Source organism: Arvicola amphibius, chromosome 14 (genome assembly GCF_903992535.2).
Source record: "Arvicola amphibius chromosome 14, mArvAmp1.2, whole genome shotgun sequence".
Taxonomy (NCBI): Eukaryota; Metazoa; Chordata; class Mammalia; order Rodentia; family Cricetidae; genus Arvicola; species Arvicola amphibius.
This window is the reverse complement of record NC_052060.1, coordinates 24816273-24834687: the sequence shown is the minus strand read 5'-3', so window position 1 is coordinate 24834687 and position 18415 is coordinate 24816273.

The following is an 18415-nucleotide window of genomic DNA, read 5'->3' as shown; positions in this document are numbered from 1 at the left end:
TTGTTCAAAACCAGAGGTCCTCAGTGTTTCCAAGTACTGCAGCTTCAGAGAAGACACTGTGACTTTGCCCAAATATACGAGGAACTTGTTTTCAAATGGAACATTATGCGTCAGGTGGATGCTATGCTACTTCATTCTAAGCTTACTGAATTGAACTGATATATTAATTCTATGATGTATGTCTTCCATAGCCATGCCTTCAAGGGATAAAATAGATTTATCTCCTCCTCGTCTTTAAAGATGAATGGTACAATAGATAAATCATAGATTTTCTGGAGCTATGCTCTCTTAGAGTGCTAATCAGCTTTCCATTACTACGCCAAAATATCTAAAACAATAAATTCAAGAAAAGGAAAAGTTGATTTTATGAATTATGATTTCACAGTTCATGTTCAGTTGCCCTGGTGCTTTTGGCCCCTGAGCAACCAATTTAGAAGTATGTGGTGAAGTAACCTCCTGGGGGCCTTTCCAAACCCAGTCCATAGCACTTGATACCTTAGCTGTTTGGCTGTTTTACTTATGAAAATATGCTCATATAATTTTCCTTACATATAATATAGGAGAAACTATTTCAAAGGTTTGTGAGGATTAAATAATAAACTTCAGTAAAAGTGACTGATATATTTTCTATAAGTTCTCCTTTAGTGTAGCATATCATTATTATGATCCAATTCTAATATTCTGTTCATTCCTGTTTTTCTCTGCTTTAGAAAAAAAATATAATAGCCACATAGTCTATTCCAGAATATTTACCGATTTCATAGTCTGTTTTTATTGCTGCCCTCTTAAGTGCCTTTGAAGACAGAAAAACAGATGGTTAGCTCTGAATGACTGTGGTGATGATTGACTTGGGAATGCTTTTGAACAGTTGAACAAAAATAGTAAATTTCAGGCCCTCTTTAAACTTTTGTTTGACAGAATCAATTGAACAATCAAGTAAACATTTATATTGAAGACACAAGGTACAAACATGGATGTGTGGTTCTTTCACGCTGTCTGAATCTTGTTGCCTTTAGTGTCTCAGCTCTGTGCATTTAGGTTAAAAGTGAGAAGAGAATCCAGGTGTCAAGGCTGCCCACACACGGTAAATATCTGTTAAATAATTGGCTTTTCGGTTAGCAGCAGTTTCACACGTGCCTTGTTACCCACGTTTCAGTTACTTTGTTCGGCTGACTACTCGTGTGTTATGGAGTTCTGTCCTGGGCATATGGAATATTATCAACATCCCTACTCATTTAATTCTCCATTTTTCCTCCCTCCAGTTATGACGACCAAAATCATCTCCAGAAATTGCTAAATGCCACAAATGTCAAAATCAACTTCATGAAGAACAACTAATCCAAGTTTATCATCAGACCTTTTTTTTGCCAAATGTATGATTTATTTTTGGAAAAAAATAATTAAACTAATAAGGTCTTCCCAATAAAGGGGAGAATTAACAATAAGAGACCATACATACCCTGGTTACATGTAGATGACCACATTCTGCAGAACGTGGGTGTGTTCAGCACATACTCCAGAATATGAGTAGCATTTGCAATGTTGCAATCTAAGCCACCTGCCGATGTAAACCCATAAATGATGAAATAAATACCTAGAATTATATATATTTCTCAGACCTTTTAAAATCAGAATTAAAGATGAGGAGGCCAGTTTTTAGTTAGCAACTAATTATTTAAAGAGATTTCGCTGTGTCATCTGTCTGGTAACTGCTAGGGGAGTTCACGAACCTGGCACACCTTTAAACCCTATGTCTTTATCTGACTTATCTAACTGTATATAGCACAGAGGTCTGTATGTAATGATTGAAATGGACAGTTTATATGGTACCATAGTGGATAAGATTTACCTGGGATAGAGTGGTGACTTCAGAGTGTCTCTCCAGCTGTCCCAGTATCCTCTGGACCATAGTAGAAAGCAAACTACGTGGTCCCCTTGACAGCTTTTGGGAATCAGTAATTTTGCAAATGGAATGTACTCCTTATCTAAATTATATGGCAACGACGAATCCATTTTATTCAGAAAGGCAGAGTAACTTTACACAGTTTGCCTGCCCACGGACAGGGGTTCTTAGTGTGGAAGGGCACCTGATTTCGCTTCTATTTGTGATAGTCTAATTTAATTTCCTTTCCTTTAAACAAAATATTCAAATTTTTCCTAGGGGAAAAGGGCCTAGGGTCTGGTTTAAATCATTCATGCAGACTAGTCTATGAAATACAATTGGTGTTGCTTGCGGGTGGTTTTACAGACATGAGAGATCTAAATTTTACATAACTGTGAAAATAAATTAGGAACTTCTCCAGATAATGCTCTGCAAACTATAAATCTCCCGTGCGGTTTCAAATTCTGTCCAAACAACTTGGCATTAAAATGCATTCAAAAAGATACACGGGGCTCAAGCCGGTGTAAGGGATGATGGTAATTAATAGGGAAAGGCCGGAGAAGAAGAGAGGAAATGAAAAGTAGCAGAAAGGGATGGGGAAGACACAGAGTGTGAGAGGACACAGGGAAAATGAATACCTGAGAGTAATTTACAGGGCAGATTTAGTAAAAGAGAGATGAGAACCCTTGATTTGAGATCAGATTTCTTAATATGAATAGTGTATGCAAGACAGATAATCGCCTAAGAAATTGGACTTGGATAGAAAAGTGTTTGTGGTTAAATGTTATTCATAAAGCACTGTTAATGTCATTCGTAAAAGAGTCACTGGTTGTATCAAGACCACCATCAAAGTGTTAGAAGCAACGATGGGATTCAGCACATGAAAACTAGTCTTTTCCATCATCAGCCTCTCAATACAGAGTAGCCTGGGCTGAACGGGAAGGAGTTTCAACACAGAAGCTGGACTTGACCAAAAAGTTTCTGATTCAGTAAGATCTCAAGTATTTCCCTTTGTGATAAGTTTGTGTGCGGTGCCAAATCTACTAGACTAGGAGCCACACTGTGAACCACACACACTTAGTTTTCAACAGCACCTACGTGAAACCTTCATTCTGGTTGCAGAATGTAAGTGAAGACTACTACCCCCAAAGTGGGGTGTGTGTGTGTGTGTGTGTGTGTGTGTGTGTGTGTGTAATTATTTAGAAGTGTATGTACGCTCTAATCCACTTTGGGATACTTTGTTGGAGACATAGATTAGCTTAGTATACAAAGAGAATCAGTGGTACATGCTAATGTCCTCACGGATGTTTTATATTATTAAAAATTGTGTGAGTCGGAGTGTGAAAATGTCTGTGAGGCTGTGCATCTGTGAGTGTGTGCTGACATCTGTGATTATGTGTGGCAGAGTTTCTGTGCTATTTGGATGGAGTCTCTCTGGTTATGTTTTCCTTTGTTTTCTGATTACTTTTTTCAGCAAGACAGATGGAAAAGATGTGCTGGTTGGCAAATCTAGAAATTACACTCTCAGAGATCACTGAAAAAACCATTTCACATAGTTTCAGAATATGAACCATTAAGGATATGTCAGGTTTTTATCCTCAGTAAGTAATTTAGAAAAAAAAAATCACCGTCGTTTATGAAGAAAGATTAATTTAGATAGTGAATGTTAAGGTTTAAGTGTGGAACATTCCCTTCAAACTCATGTTTGAAAACTTTGTCCACAGTTGCTGGCATTGTTTTGAGAGATAGCAGAAGCTCTCAGATAAGCAAACCAGTAGGCATACACAGGGTCATGTCTGAAATTATACTGACTTTCACTTCTAGGTGAAGTTTCTGGTTCATGGTTGGCCACTATCATGTGATGAGTCAGTTCAGCTCCTATGAAGATGGGCTGACACTACTGTCACGTGTTCGACACTGGTTTAGGTTCATGTCTGTTGTGGTTAAATGCCCTGACTAAAAGCTGCTCAGGGGAGAAAATGGTTTATCTCATTTAGGTCACACAGTCCCTCACTGAGGGTAGTCAAGAACTCAATACAAGAACCAGAAATTAGGCCTTCTGGCTATTGTGCCTAGTATTGCACATCTGAAAATATTTAGTATGTTTATTTTAGAATTGCCTGCCTAGGGAATGGCGCCATCTTCAATGAGCCCTCTGGCACCAATTAATAATCAATACAGTACCCCACAGACATGCTCACAAGACAATCTTATCTAGGTAGTTTCAAAATTGAGAGTCTCTCCTCCAGATAATTCTAGGTGCATTGAATTGACTGTTAAAGCTAACCAGAACGCCTGCCACAAAAACCTGAAATCCTCTGAAGCTATGTGTAAAAATCTGTCCAGCCGCTCTCTCAGTTGTTCTGTTACAGCAAGAAGAAAAGCTATTAGCATTTTTGACGATCTCGAATTATAAGAAACTCTAAAGGACAATAATATAAAAGCTGTGACTATTTGAATACTTGTTTCCTCATTTCCAAGAAGAAACTTCAGGTATCCAAATCAAACATTTTTAGTGCAATTTGGGAGAAATTTTATCCATATTCAAATAATACTTTTTAGTTATCCTGTATGCTGTGCAATATCTAAACTGGAAATAAAGCACTTCTAAATGAATCAATCATATTTTTAAAGACTTGGTCTTTCCATAGAACCAAGCTCCTCTCATACTTGTATTGTTCATTCCACAAGTTCTCCAGTGCTGAGAGTAAAGCCCTTGGGTACCACATTCAGCTCTTGCTCCTAATTTTAAAGAAGCTTGCAATATCTAAGGATGACAGCTTATAAATTAACATACAATATAAAATTTTCTATAATGAGGGTATGAAGTAGAATGAGGGTGGATAAAAGGGAATAGAAAATATAGTACAAATGGGTAACTGTTTTTAGAATGAAACACCTAATGAGTGATGAAAATAACCATTTAAAATAATTATTCAAATCCAAGATAACTATTAGCTTTAGCGTGAGTAAACTATAAAAATAAGAACCTGTAAATAAATTTTCTAGTAAGTCATGTTCTCAACATTAATCCATCCAAATAAGGTTCCTCCTCCGTGAATTACTAAGTCATTTTCTGTTCATGCTTTTACCCTTGTAAGTGTTCAAAATAGCTTGAGGTATTGGAAATGCATGTCCATTCACTAAGAATTTAAAATTACTTGGAATAATTTACCACTATTTCTCAACACAAGCACTGAAATCTTCTAATTGTGGGCATTCTTGACTAGAGGTATGATAGAAGCTGGAAGGAATGTGGCTTCATGTGTTTCTAAGGGTTCCAGTCTCACTGAATGTCAAAGCAAGGACTGAATTTTAGATTATTTTAGGTTTATAGTATCAGTATCGTCTTTGCAACATTATATTACTTCCCTTTAAAAGCTGAAATGTTCCCATGTTTGGACTATTTTCAAAGATGAGTAGGTTTCAAATGAGAAGTTTCTTTGGCCAAGAGTGTAAATCATCTTGGCAAGTGAGATGTGGTATAGTAGATTGAAATAGTAACTTGAATTGACATTGGCAAGAAATCATAGAAATTATCCTTCTTTTAACGAAATAAGTTTTTTTTTCTTTTTAAGTTAAAAATATGCTTTTTTTTGGAGGAGTAATTTATGTGCTTCCTCAGCAGATCCCGTATTAGTAGGGTCCTGGAAACAGCAATGGACCTTTTATTTTGTTTCATTGATTAAGGTAGAAATTGCTTGTTATAAACCTGAAACTTATTCCCCCAAACTCATATGTTGAAGCCCTAACTCAGCTACGGTAGTGCTCAGAGATACAGATTTCAAAGGAAAGATTACAAGCCCAGGATTGCTGGAAGCAAAGACCTGTGCTTGATTATAGCCATCTTAGTCACAAATTAAGTAAGCTATTCAAGAAGCCTCAGTAGGGCAAGTTCCAGGCCTAGGATAACCGCTATCTCCCTGTGAGTTAAGATTGCCTGTGACTTGCAGATCCCAGGCACCAGAAGTGATTAGCATTTCCCCCTGCAAACATTTACAGACCCTCAGCATTTCCTTATCTCTTCCTATCTCCAGACCTGGCATTCCCGTTAGATCAATGCCATTCCAGAAACCTACCCTCACTCTGCCTTTTTGCTATATAATGTTTCTGAGAAAAAAATTTAGCAGCTTGATCAGAATACAGACTTGCTGTCCATTTCTTGTGTCTCTTGCCCCTTTCATTCCTCTTTCTTCCAGGGCCCAGGGAGCCCGATTCGTTTCCTACTGGTCATGACATGGGATCTTACTCCAATGGAGTTGATGTCCTTATTGAATAAGGAAGAAAATCCAGGTAACTTTCTCCGTAGAGGGAAAGGACCATGTTAGGACACTGTGAAGAGAGTCACCCTTGTAGTGGCGTTTCATCTGTATTTTAATAAATAAAGCTTTTCTGAAGATCAGAGTGTAAAGCAGCCCCACTGGTCAGCCTTACAGACCAGGCAGTAGTGACACACACCTTTAATCCCAGTAGCCCCACTAGTTTGCCGTATAAACTGGGTGGTGCATGCCTTTAATTTCAGCCCTAGAGATGAATATATGCCCAGAGACTTGCCTCTTTTGTGATTCCATAACTCAAGTTGACAGTATTAACCATCCCACATGTATTAAGTAAAACAAATTAAGTAAAACAATACATATAAAATGTCTAATGTAGTGTTCTGTACATTAGCTATAATTGTTAACAAAATTGAATGATTCTATGCATATTAATAAATATATAGTATTTGAGACACACACAAAAAAAAAAAAACAAAAAAACAAAAAAACAAGAGGAGACAGCTCACAGGCACAGTCTTATTCTGAGAATCCTGGAGGCAGAATTGTCATGTTGGACTGAGGTAGATGTAAGAACCAGTGGCGGAGTGTTTTGCTTTTCTGAACTTCAGTTTGAACCCCTATTTCTGTCTCAGGGTTTTTATTAACCATGCTACACATCCCCAAGTCACAAACACTCTAGAACCTTGATTTTGGACTTCCTGTGTCCAGAACTCTGAGATTAGTATGTGTTCTCAAAGCTGCATAGCCGAGAGTATCATCATATAGCAATCCAAGTTTGCTGACAAACTGCCTAATGATAAGAAGTAGGGCATCCTCATTGTGTCCATGATTTCTGTTGGTCTCACTGTCCTTGTTGGCCTCAGTATCAACAGAATATTACTTAACTGGTAGAGACTTGACGGATATTTCTGAGTACTGTTTCTTAAAAAGACTTAAAAGATTCCTTGGTTGCAAGACTAAAAAGCAAAGGTAAGAAATTGCTCTAAATATACATGATTTTATATAATAAATGAATGTAGTAATTGATGTTTTGCCTTTAGAAAATCTCTATATATTCATACCGTGGCTAAGGAACACTTGTTGGTATATATTTTAGCTTTGTTTGCTTAGTACACTGCTCAAGTGCATGTACAACATGTACTGCGACTAAGGCAAACAGAACAACCAGCATATCCATTTCATTAAGAAAAGATTAGGTAAAGAGTCTGAAAATTTCCCATGAAACTTTGATGTACAATTCTTCCCTTCATTAAAAGCAAACAGCCTTGTTTCCTGGGATTATGCTAACCAATTCTACAAAAATGAGAATATATATTGATAAAAAAGTGTTGAAATAAAAATGGTAGAAAATATCACCAAGAAATTGCCCCAAGTGAATACCATACCAGAAAATGAGACAAGAGAGTGAAATATAGAAAGTGCCCTTGAAAATGTACACTCCAAACACTTCCAGTTTATATAGAATTAAATCTCCATTGTTCCGAATTCAGGTCACTGTCTAGTTCATGTGACATCAAGAGAGAGCAGACAGAAGAGGCTCTTGTTCTAAAGTATAGAGCCTGCCTCTCTGAGACTTTGGAGCTCATTCTGACCTCCCCTACTAACATACTCTGTGGCTCAAGGCAAATGAGTTAATCTTTCTGTGACTTCATTTATGTCTTTGTCAAATGGAAATATTAACACCTACTTCATGGAGAACATTCAGCGGTTTAATTAAATTAGTGCTTTGAAGTTCTCAAATGAAAGTTGCTATAGAAATGCAAAGGACAATTACTGAAGTCATTTCTCCTTATCCTGTATGCAATATGATGATTGAAGCACATTTATGTTAATTGGAAAAGTGACTAATTACCTAAGAAATCCTTCCTCATGTTGTTTGATATGCAGGGCAACAGGTCAAAGCTCTTTATAATTAATTGGCGCAAACTTTAATTATTTGGTAACAACAAATAATTTAACCTATGAAAAAAGATTTGGTTGCTTCAAATCATTCAGATATAAAAATTCTAATACTTAAAGCTAAAAGAAATGGGATTTATCTTATAATCTGTATCAGAAATGAGATTCCTTATATCATTACCATGTAACTGTTTTAATTCTATGATTGCTTTCCTGGTGAAAGGCTTAGTTTGCTTTTTGTTAAAACACAAACAAAAGAAATAAATATCAATAATAACAAAACTACCTAGTGTCATTGATAAGGAAGATATGGGTTCTCTGGGGAAAGTTTCCATTAGCAAACAAGGAGGTTAACTTCTCTGAGAAGGAAAAGTTCTAGTTCCTACTCTGGGCTGAAGAGACAGTTCACAGTTAAGAGCATATATTACTTTTCCAGATGCTTTTCAGAGCATCCAAGTTCAACTAACTCATTCTTAGCACCCATGTCAGGCAATCCCAGCAGACCTACACCTTCTTCAGGTCCGTAAGTTCTTTATACTTTTATAGTTATGTGTTCTCTTTTTCTCCTCTTCCTCTCCCTCTGTCCTAGACACACACACACACACACACACACACACACACACACACACACACACACGCACACACACACATAAAGATACATAATTAAAAATAGCATAAATAATGGAAAAGTAATTTAATCAAAAAATGTTCCTATAAGATACAAACCTTGCAGCGCTTCATTCTTGCTGCAAAGAAGCCAAGAGGGCTGCTGAGAAACATGAGGTAAAGAAACCAATAAGCCCAGTAGTGGGTTATTATTTACAGTGGTGTTGGAAAGAGAGATGATGAGACAGACTGTACATTTCTGTTTATGAAAGAGGGATAGTGACAGGTCTACTAAGGATTCTCTATAGAAGTGGGATGAATAGTGGCGTCTAATTGTGGCAATGAATGAATTGGTACCGATTTTCAGTCAACAGACATTGGGAATGGTGAATCAGCAGAAAGGACTTGAGAGCAGTTTTAGACATAGGTGTTATAGGGCAATCTGGAGAGAATACAGTTGCTTTCTAAAATAGCCGTTGCACCATTCAGGGATATTTGAGATTCCCTTGGATTCAGGTTTTAAGCTCCAATTACTCTCTACAGTCTCCTCAGAAACTATAAAACCAATGCTTCTGTAGGCTGCAGGGTGGAGCAAAGAAATCAGGGTCCAAAGTGAGGGGCTCTTGAGAAAAGAATGAATGAAACAAGGGAAATATGTAAATATAGTTAGCTACTTTTTGGCAAGGAGTAAGGCAGTGCTATGAAATAGTGAGGGCTTTCAACGATCTGGGCTGAGACAGCTGGACATCACATGGGGAAATTAATGGAGCCACAGGCTTTCTTGTTTCACCAGCCTAGAGCCTCAGTGGATGATAGTTCCAAACGTGAAATGCAGAACTACAAAACTCCCAGAAGAGAATCTAGGAGGAAATCAGTATGACTTTGGGATTGGCAAGGATGTTTGGTTTTAATGGTAAAGGCACAAGCCAACAAGGAAATGATTAGTAAGGTAGAGTTCAGCAATTCAAAAAGCTCTGCATTGTGTAGGGCATTGTCAAGATAGTGAAAAAAAATTGAAAAATCACTTTAAAGTCTGAGAATAAATATTTGTGAAGGTAATATCAGATAAAGAACTTAATCCAAATACAGAAAGAAATGTTAAAGATTAACATTAAGAACATTTGTAATTAAATTAAAATTTTTCAGAGATTTTAAAAGGACACATTACCGAAGAAGGTGTGGATGTTAAGAAAGTATATAAATATGGTCCATATCATTGTTCGAGAAATCAAGTTGAAACAGCAATGGAAACTCGGAGGCAGAGATCCATGAATACTCCAAGTCTGAGGCCTGATTGATTTATATAATAACTCTGATGGCAGCTAGGGCTATATAGTAACTTCAAAACCAAACAGAAAACCAGAAACAACAATGAGTTATTATCATTAATACAGCGACCCAAATTCACAACACTGACTGAAGCCGTGCTAGTGAGGATTAGAAACATCAGAACTTTAACCCAGTGCTGGTGGGAATTCAGAATTTACGGGGTCAGTTTCTCACAAATCTCAACATTCTCATCAAGCAGTTCAGCAGTTTTACCCCTTGTTGCTGATTCGAAGGAACAGAAAATATATGCCTACACACAAAAAAGTCTGCACACAGGTTTACAGAATTTTGTCTATATCTGGACAAAACTGGTTAGTGAATGTAACATACTTTAGTGAGGGAGAGAATAGATAAACAGTTAAAAGACACAGATTCAGACAATGGATTGTCCTTCATCACTGGAACAAAATAAACTATTAAATAAGCCATAAGAAGAAGTGCAGGGAATTTAAATGCATATTGCTAAGTGAAGAGAGTCAAACTGAAAGGTTATATACTACTCTATCCCTACTCTATGACATAGAAAATGCACAACTGTAGCCACTGTGAAAGCCAGGGTTGGGAGTGGGAAAGGAGCAAGGGCGTTTACATGGCAGTAAGGTTTCTCTGTCAAGTAGTATAATAATGGCTGTGTGCCACTGCATGCTTGTTCACCTTTGTGGAGTGTTTAATACCGAGAGTGACACCGCCGTTAACCTAACTTTTGGAGGTGGTAATGTGTCAGTGTTGATTTATCAGTTGCAAAGCATAGATCTACCTAATCAGGAAATCGATAAAGGGGAGGAGCTGGCAACACATCTGGGGAGAAAACAGGGCATAGAGTTTCTATCTGAACTGTTCTCAGAGACCTATGCGCTGACAAGTTGTCCCCTAGCGTGGTTCTATGGCCAGCAGGAACATTAGAGGTGTGTTCTATGGGGAGGCCTGAGATCATGGGGTGTTCCATGATCTCAGCCTCTTCTGCTTTTTCCCTTCTGTATCCAGTCCTTAGATGAACAATTTTATAGTGTGTTTGTACATCACAATGAGCTGCCTCACCATGGGTTCAAAAGTTATTGGGTCAACCAACCACAGACAGAAACTTCCAGAATTGTGAGCCAAAACTAACCTTTTGTCTTTGTAATAATGCTATCTCAGGTGTTTAGTAGATTTGGCTAACAGAGGAGATGTATAGAAAGTCTCCTCATTTTGCTTACATGTTTATCTGTCAACTCAAAAGTATCCAAATAATAGCACATTTCTTTTATTGAAATAGTTTTATTGAAAATAGTCTTTGCCCTCACATATTATATCATAATAACTGTTTTTCTCTCCTCCTACTCCTCTTGGTTCTTTCCTACCCCTTCTCCCATCTGGATCCACTCGTTTTCTGTCTCTCATTGGGAAGCAAACAGGCTTCTAAGGGATAATCATATCGTACAGTAAGCAAAGCATAATGAGACAAAACAAAACCATCTCGTTAGATTCGTAGAAGAGAAATAATCAGAGGGAAAAAAACTCAAGAATTGGAGACCCATTCCTTTGCACACTCACAAATCCCATAAAAACACTAGACTAGAAGTCATAACGTGCAAAGATAACCTGGTGCAGACCTGCGCAGGCCCTCTGCATGCTGCTTTACACTCTGTGAGTGCATATGAGCTTTGCTCATGCTGATGTAGAAGGACTTGTCTATTTTGTGTCTGCCATCCTCTTTCTTTTTGTTAAAACAGCGGGCAAATGTCTGCCAAACAGCTCTCTAGTAAGTTATGTTATAGACCCAACACTATACAAAGGTTTCAGTCAAGGTAAGAAGTGAGAAACCCTGAGTATCTTGTTTAGGAGGATAGGGCATTCTGAGGATCAGTTTTCTCCACCAGAGAATTTTCTTCAAGGATCAGAAGTCTGGAAGAGAAAGTCTAACATTTTAGGGTAGTAGAGTGAGTTAAGTTAGACCTAATGACGTCAGCCTGGACAAGCCATGCAGGAAGAGTCAAATACCTCTGTCAGGAACATGTAGAGTTTTCTTGCCTCCTCTTAACATGAGACACAGAGAAGAAGAGAGAAAAATATTTTTAGCAACCAAAACCTCATCCTGACTCTCTCTGTTAGGGAATAGCATTGTTTAATACACCTAGTAAAGACCTGAGAATTCGTTTTTGTTGTTGTTGTTATTTCTTGTGCTTATAAAAACTCACATCTCATTCAGGTGGACTCATAGATTTTGACAACTGAGGGATTTGGTGTCAGTCAGTTAATAAATATTCTGTAAGAATGAACCCATCTCAACACAGCCTGCTGTGAAGGACCAGAAAGGGGAAATCATCTCTCTCTCCCTGCTACGGATTTCAACTCACCAAGGCTTTCCCAAGGGTCCATTTTGTGGTCTGGCCACTTGGCTGTCTCTAAGTGGTGGGTAAAATGAGATTGTACAACTTCTATGGTTCTGAGAGTCAAGTAGTAGGAAAAAAAACTCACCTCATAATGTCAGCATGCATTGAAGACTTGATATGTCTTAGGAATTTAGGAAGTCAATAATTGAACACAGTATTTAGGATTGAAGATAACCTGCAGGACCTCACTTTTCCTATGCTGTTTTAAAGCTATGGCACTTCTGTGGCATTTAGGGAAAACAGCCCTGAAACGGAATAGGACTGTGGGCGAATGGCCCAATACATCTCACTTAATCAGACTCAGTGCCAACGTTGTTTACAGCACTGAAGACTTCATGCACTTTCTCTCCAACTCTACTCTGTTACTTTACATCATCCCATCTCTCCTGCAAGGCATTTGTTTTATTTTCCTGGCTGAAGCATTGGGGGTTGGCGCTGCTCTGCAGACTGCCTGGGGGCTGCTTTAAAGGAGAGTTACTTATTACCGCAACAGATGTGGATGATTTTTAGGGAAATGCTGACTCTATATTGTGAATCTTTATCTCTCTCAGGGAAAAATAAGGAATTTCCCATTGCCTGCTAGCCATCAGAACAGAAGGGCTTAACAGCCTGACGATAAAAGTAGCGCACTAAAATTCCGACAAGGGGGACAAAAGAAATGGCAGGAAATATTCGTGTTAGTTCTGATTAGAGGGGAGACAAATTTGTCTCTCAGTGGTTTATTCTCCTGTTATGGTTCCACAGACACAATTATGAGAAGGGAAGAAAAGTTCAGCCAGAATTTTGAAAACACTAATCGCTGCTGTCTGAGTAAAGGAAATAATTATGATGACAACAGACGTGAATGAAGACATTATGTGCTTCCCTCCTGTCATTAGCGTAGTTTTGCTGCTATTGCTATCAATAATAGCCAAGTGGTGGCGGTCTTTGTGGGAAGCATTACACTAAGCATAATGTCCCATTGTTATCCTTTCCCAGGAAAAAGAACTCAGCCATTTCACATGTGTCATTGGCGACGTAAGATTTGTCATTTATTTTACTATGCTATAGGACCATCCTGTTTCAATAAATATTCAAACCTATTATGGACATAAATCTAGACTAGCCAAAGCCACATCAAATTTAAAGAGGAAAATAAACATTGGGCATTAAGTTCTCCCTTTAAAATAATCATTAACAGTGGGTTACCTCATACCTTCTTTTATATACTGAGTTATCCCACAGATATTTGGCAAGGAAAAACACTATATTGTGGGCACCTAAAATTGTAAGACAGCTGTCATCCATGATAGGATGGTGTGTTCTGTGTTATTATTTGGAACAATGAAAACTACACAAATAATCAGGTTCAATGGTGTGGAACTTAGTCTCACTGACAAATCTAGTTGAATGGCTTTTGTCAAAGTGACCAGTAAAGGAAAAGAGAAAAAGAAAAAAGAAAGAAAGCCTGAATATTAGATAGTGAGGAATGAGAAACAGAAGTTTCTCACAAGTGGGCAGTGGCTACATCCTCCTCTACCAAAATTCACGACAGACTTAGTCACTCTCTAGCAATTGCAAAACTCAAAAAAGTTTCATTGCCCCGCGTTTTTCATAATAAACTAAAAGCTCAGATATTGGGTAATTATTGGCATTTCCTGATTACACCTAAAAATATATTCTGATCAAAGGAATAGATCCTCTCAGCTACCCACTGACTGTATGCAATAACCTGGATTTTGTATTTTGAAATCCTTATTTGAAAGCTTTACTTTATAATTCTAGGTTTCTTAACTTCTCTTATTTAATCATTCTAATCTAGCATATTTTGCATAATCCCCCTTGTTTTGGTGACACGGTGTTATTAAGGTTTCAGGATGTTTTCACTGGGTATATTTCAAAATCAGGCTCAAGAAAATAGCAGAAAAGTTAGAAGCTCCAAGCAGAAATATTAGCCTCAGACTTATTGATATGGTAACAAAAACTCAGATTCCATTTGGGGATTTTGTAAAGGAGCCTTGCTTGTTGTTTCTTAAAACCCAAGGAAACCGTATTATTCTTTCAGATCAACATACCCCGTGTGAACCGCTATCCTGAAATATCAAACATACAGCTTGTGTCATAAGATTTTATAGCATCATTAGACACCTCTGACAGACTTTGGTCTAAGAAAACAGCTCACGGAAATTTGGAGAGAGAATAATTTGAACCATGCAGGGAAAGGGCAATGATTTTGTGACTGTTTTATCATCTTGTGAGCCGGTCCTTTCCCTCGGTCATTTCATTTTAAGCAAATAGTACAATAATTTGAAATGTTGGCCCTTGTTTTAACATAATACAAGTTACTACTTAGCAATTGATTGGAAACTTTTGGAAACTGTGTAAGCGAGCTTTGTCTTTCATTTCTCCCTTCCCTCTGGTGTTCTCCCTTCAGGCTGAGCTATACAAGCATCCGAATCCCTGTTCATGCCCAGCCTTTATTGATCTTTTAGAAATACACAACACTTGAAAGTTGGAGCTGAAAGAAACCTTGGGGACCGCATATTTAAGTGGTTTCCATACTTTGTTTTAAACAACAAAGTGCTTCTTGGGAATAATGGCATAAAATAAGAACTGTTAAAAAGTATTTAAGAATAAGGTTGCTTTCCTTAGAGGTGGGAAGAGTGTTTGTGATTTGTTATCTCTGTCAAATTAAGTTCACCTGTGCTTTCATGCTAGATTCCCCAGGAATCCCTTACAAACTCAAGCTTGAAAGGACAGCCTTGAAAGACTACTGGTAACATTAAACATTTTTATTTACAAAAAATAGAAATGCTATCAAAGGCATGGCAATAGGGATAATTTTTGAATAAGTCTTCTAATTTTTGCAATGCTTTATGTACTTTATAAAGGGATGTCTTGTCCTTCACTGATGTCACTTACAAGGCATTGGCAGATGCTCCATTTTAGAATGATTGACTGACTAGTGACCACTGGGTTTCTTAAGCAGCGGCCTTTGGAAAGATAGCTAAGAAGCAGGCCATAAAATGTGACTTGCCAATGTGGCTTCTTCACCTTCTTTTGACTGTGTAGTACAGGCCCTTTGTTAAGGTTCAGACTGTTCTGCTGAAAACCGTGTGTTTCTTTTTTCTTTTTTTTTTTTTTTTGTCCCAATAAAGCTTTATTGACAAAAAACAGATGGGAGGCCAGCTTTGGCTCCCAGGTAGAAGTTGGCCAAACCCTGACCTACGTGATCTCCAGGGCCTCTCAAGTCCTCAATGCCAGATCTGGAACCACAAACCTAACGTCTTCAGAGACCCTGCTGCAAGATAAAGACATCTTTAGGGCCACCTAACCCTTTAGCGTTGTATTACAATGCTGCCATTTACAGAGTTCATGCTAGAGAAGTGCTCAACTGAGTTTCAAAAAATACTCCCCAAATAACGTCCAGATGTTGGACCCATTTACTATTTTGTTGTGGGCAGCATTCATAGCTCCCCCAGGCCTCACAAGGTCTACAGGTTGAACTGCAATGTGCGCTAGCTGCCTAGCATGGCTGCCCGGGAGACTGAGACCGCAAAGACGCCAGCTCTTCCAAGATTTTATTTCCCAAGAGAAACTTGAAACTCAATGTTTATGTGAAATCCAGATTTGCACATGTTGACAACTAATTCAAAACCGTGTGTTTCTAAGAAGAGTTTCCTTACAGAGGAAAAATGCGAAACGGGGAAGCAAAGGCTGCATGTAGAGCAAGCTGCAATGATTTTTACTTTAAAAATGGCTATTTTTATTACTTCTGATTCTGTGTTCTTGTGGGTTTGTATGTATGTGTCTGTATCTGTCTATGTTTGTGTTTTTTCTTTTTTATTATACTATTGTCTGTTTTATTTATTTGTTTGCTTTCTAAAGAGAGATAGAGAAAGGGCATGGAGTTGGGTGGGTGGGAAAGTAAGGAGGATCCGAGGGGAGTTGAGAAAGGGAAATATCAGAATAAATGGTAAGAAAGAATTAATAAAAAATAGGTATTTATGGGACTCCCTTTAAACCCCTCCCCCCGATTTTTGGTCATGGAATGAAATTCACCATACCAAAACAGAGTTAACTAACTTCAAAGAGAAAATTAAGCCTTGTTGACACTTTTTACATGTAGAATTATACATTAACAATAAAATGAAAATTTATATTCATTACAATAATTTTGTCTTAATTTCCCATAACCTTCTCTGAATTAAAACAGTCTGTTTAAGATTACCTTTTTGTTTTGTACCTCTTGGTTATTAAACACTTGTCCTGTCTAGGCTCTCACTCACTGTGCCTGGAACTGGTATATAGTGGCTAAATTAACATAAAGGGAGCATACCTTTGCAGTATTATATGGTAATCACGTCTATGCGCATGTGTGTATGTTTGTTTGTATGTGTGCAATGTGGTAATTGTGCACGTGCATATGCCTGTGTGTGCACGTGCATCTGCAAGCTAGAAGCCAATCTTGGGTGTCATTCCTCAGACTTGTATGACAGTCGTATTGCTTCCTGAGCGGTCTCTCTCTCCAGTCCCAATGGCATGAGAATCTTGGCAATAGAAAAACCAATGCTATGGCTCTTGGAGATTTAGTTTTCATCAGTGGTGTGACCCACAGTCAGTTTTCCATGTTTCTTGGATAGAGCCCTACACTCAGGTGCATAGTGGTAGCTCTAATCTGTTTCAGTGGGTTATAATAAAAGCGTTTAAAAAGCTATGAAGTTGGGAGGGGTATGGCATGGGTGTCAGAGAGGAATTGGTTAAGAGGGATTTCAAATATCAGTACTATAGGAACAAGAAATGACCTTTGTATGTCTCTCAGAAATACTACAACAGTTTGAATGGGTGCTAAAATATGAACAGGAGCTGAGTCAGATGATCAAAGGTCAGTCTTGATCATGATTTATGCAGCAGAGACGTGTGTGCCCGATTCTTTCATATGGTTTGGCAGATAAAGGCTTGTTTGGTCTGGCAACAATCCATAAAGTCATTGTTGATGAAACTGATTTTTAGCTAAACAAATGTGTACAGCTGATAATAGAGGGAAAGAATAAAGGTCAACAGACAAAAGACATATTCCTCAAAGGGCGTGACTCATAGATACATAGACCTAAGGTAGACTCAGTGAGATTTGGAAGTAGTAGATAAACAAACAAACAAAAATCTGGAAGGCAATTGTTCATAATAAATATCTAGGACCAGCGTTGATTGACATGATTACATCTTATCTTTTCTTATAAAAATTTCAATTTCAATATAAAATTCATATACTAATAATAGCTTCTAAGAGAGTTAGTGGATATAGAGAAAGAGAATATGAGAATCTTATTTTTCTGTAGTACTCAGAGTTATAATCCACCTTGCTTTATTTGGTGGAACCCTATTTCCAAAGTTAAAAAAAGTGAAAGTAAGGAAAGAAAAAAAATACTTATATTTTATTTATACTGGAATAAAAGCTAATGGATATATGTTCTCAAGTCTTTTGAGAGAGAAAACACAGCAAATATAACAAGCTTCAGTGCTCTGCCTTGTTTGTATTGTAGTCTTAATTTCTTTATTTTATTTTGTAATTTTTATGCAAATGCGGTGTTCATCAAGCATGTTATTTCTTTTTGAAGTTTTTTTGAAAATTCTCTGTCAAAAAAATGACATCTTGAATTTTGCAGGCAAATGGATGGATCTAGAAAACATCATTTTGAGTGAGGTAACCCAGACACAGAAAGGCAATTATCACATGTACTCACTCATAGGTGGTTTTTAACCACAAAGCAAAGAAAAGCAGCCTACAAGTCACAATCCCAGAGAACCTAGACAACAATGAGGACACTAAGATAGATATACATACATCTAATCTACATGGGTAGTAGAAAAAGACAAGATCACCCGAGTAAATTGGGAGCATGGAGACCTTGGGAAAATAGTTTCTAATCCAAGGTGAATGTTTAAACCTTTCCTTTTGCTGTTTCTATTGCTTCAGTAGCTAATTGAGAAAAAGACTTTATATTTAAATCTGACTAAGCTTACTGCATCTGTTTCAATGCCAGCCCAAGTTGAACCCGGCTGCCAAA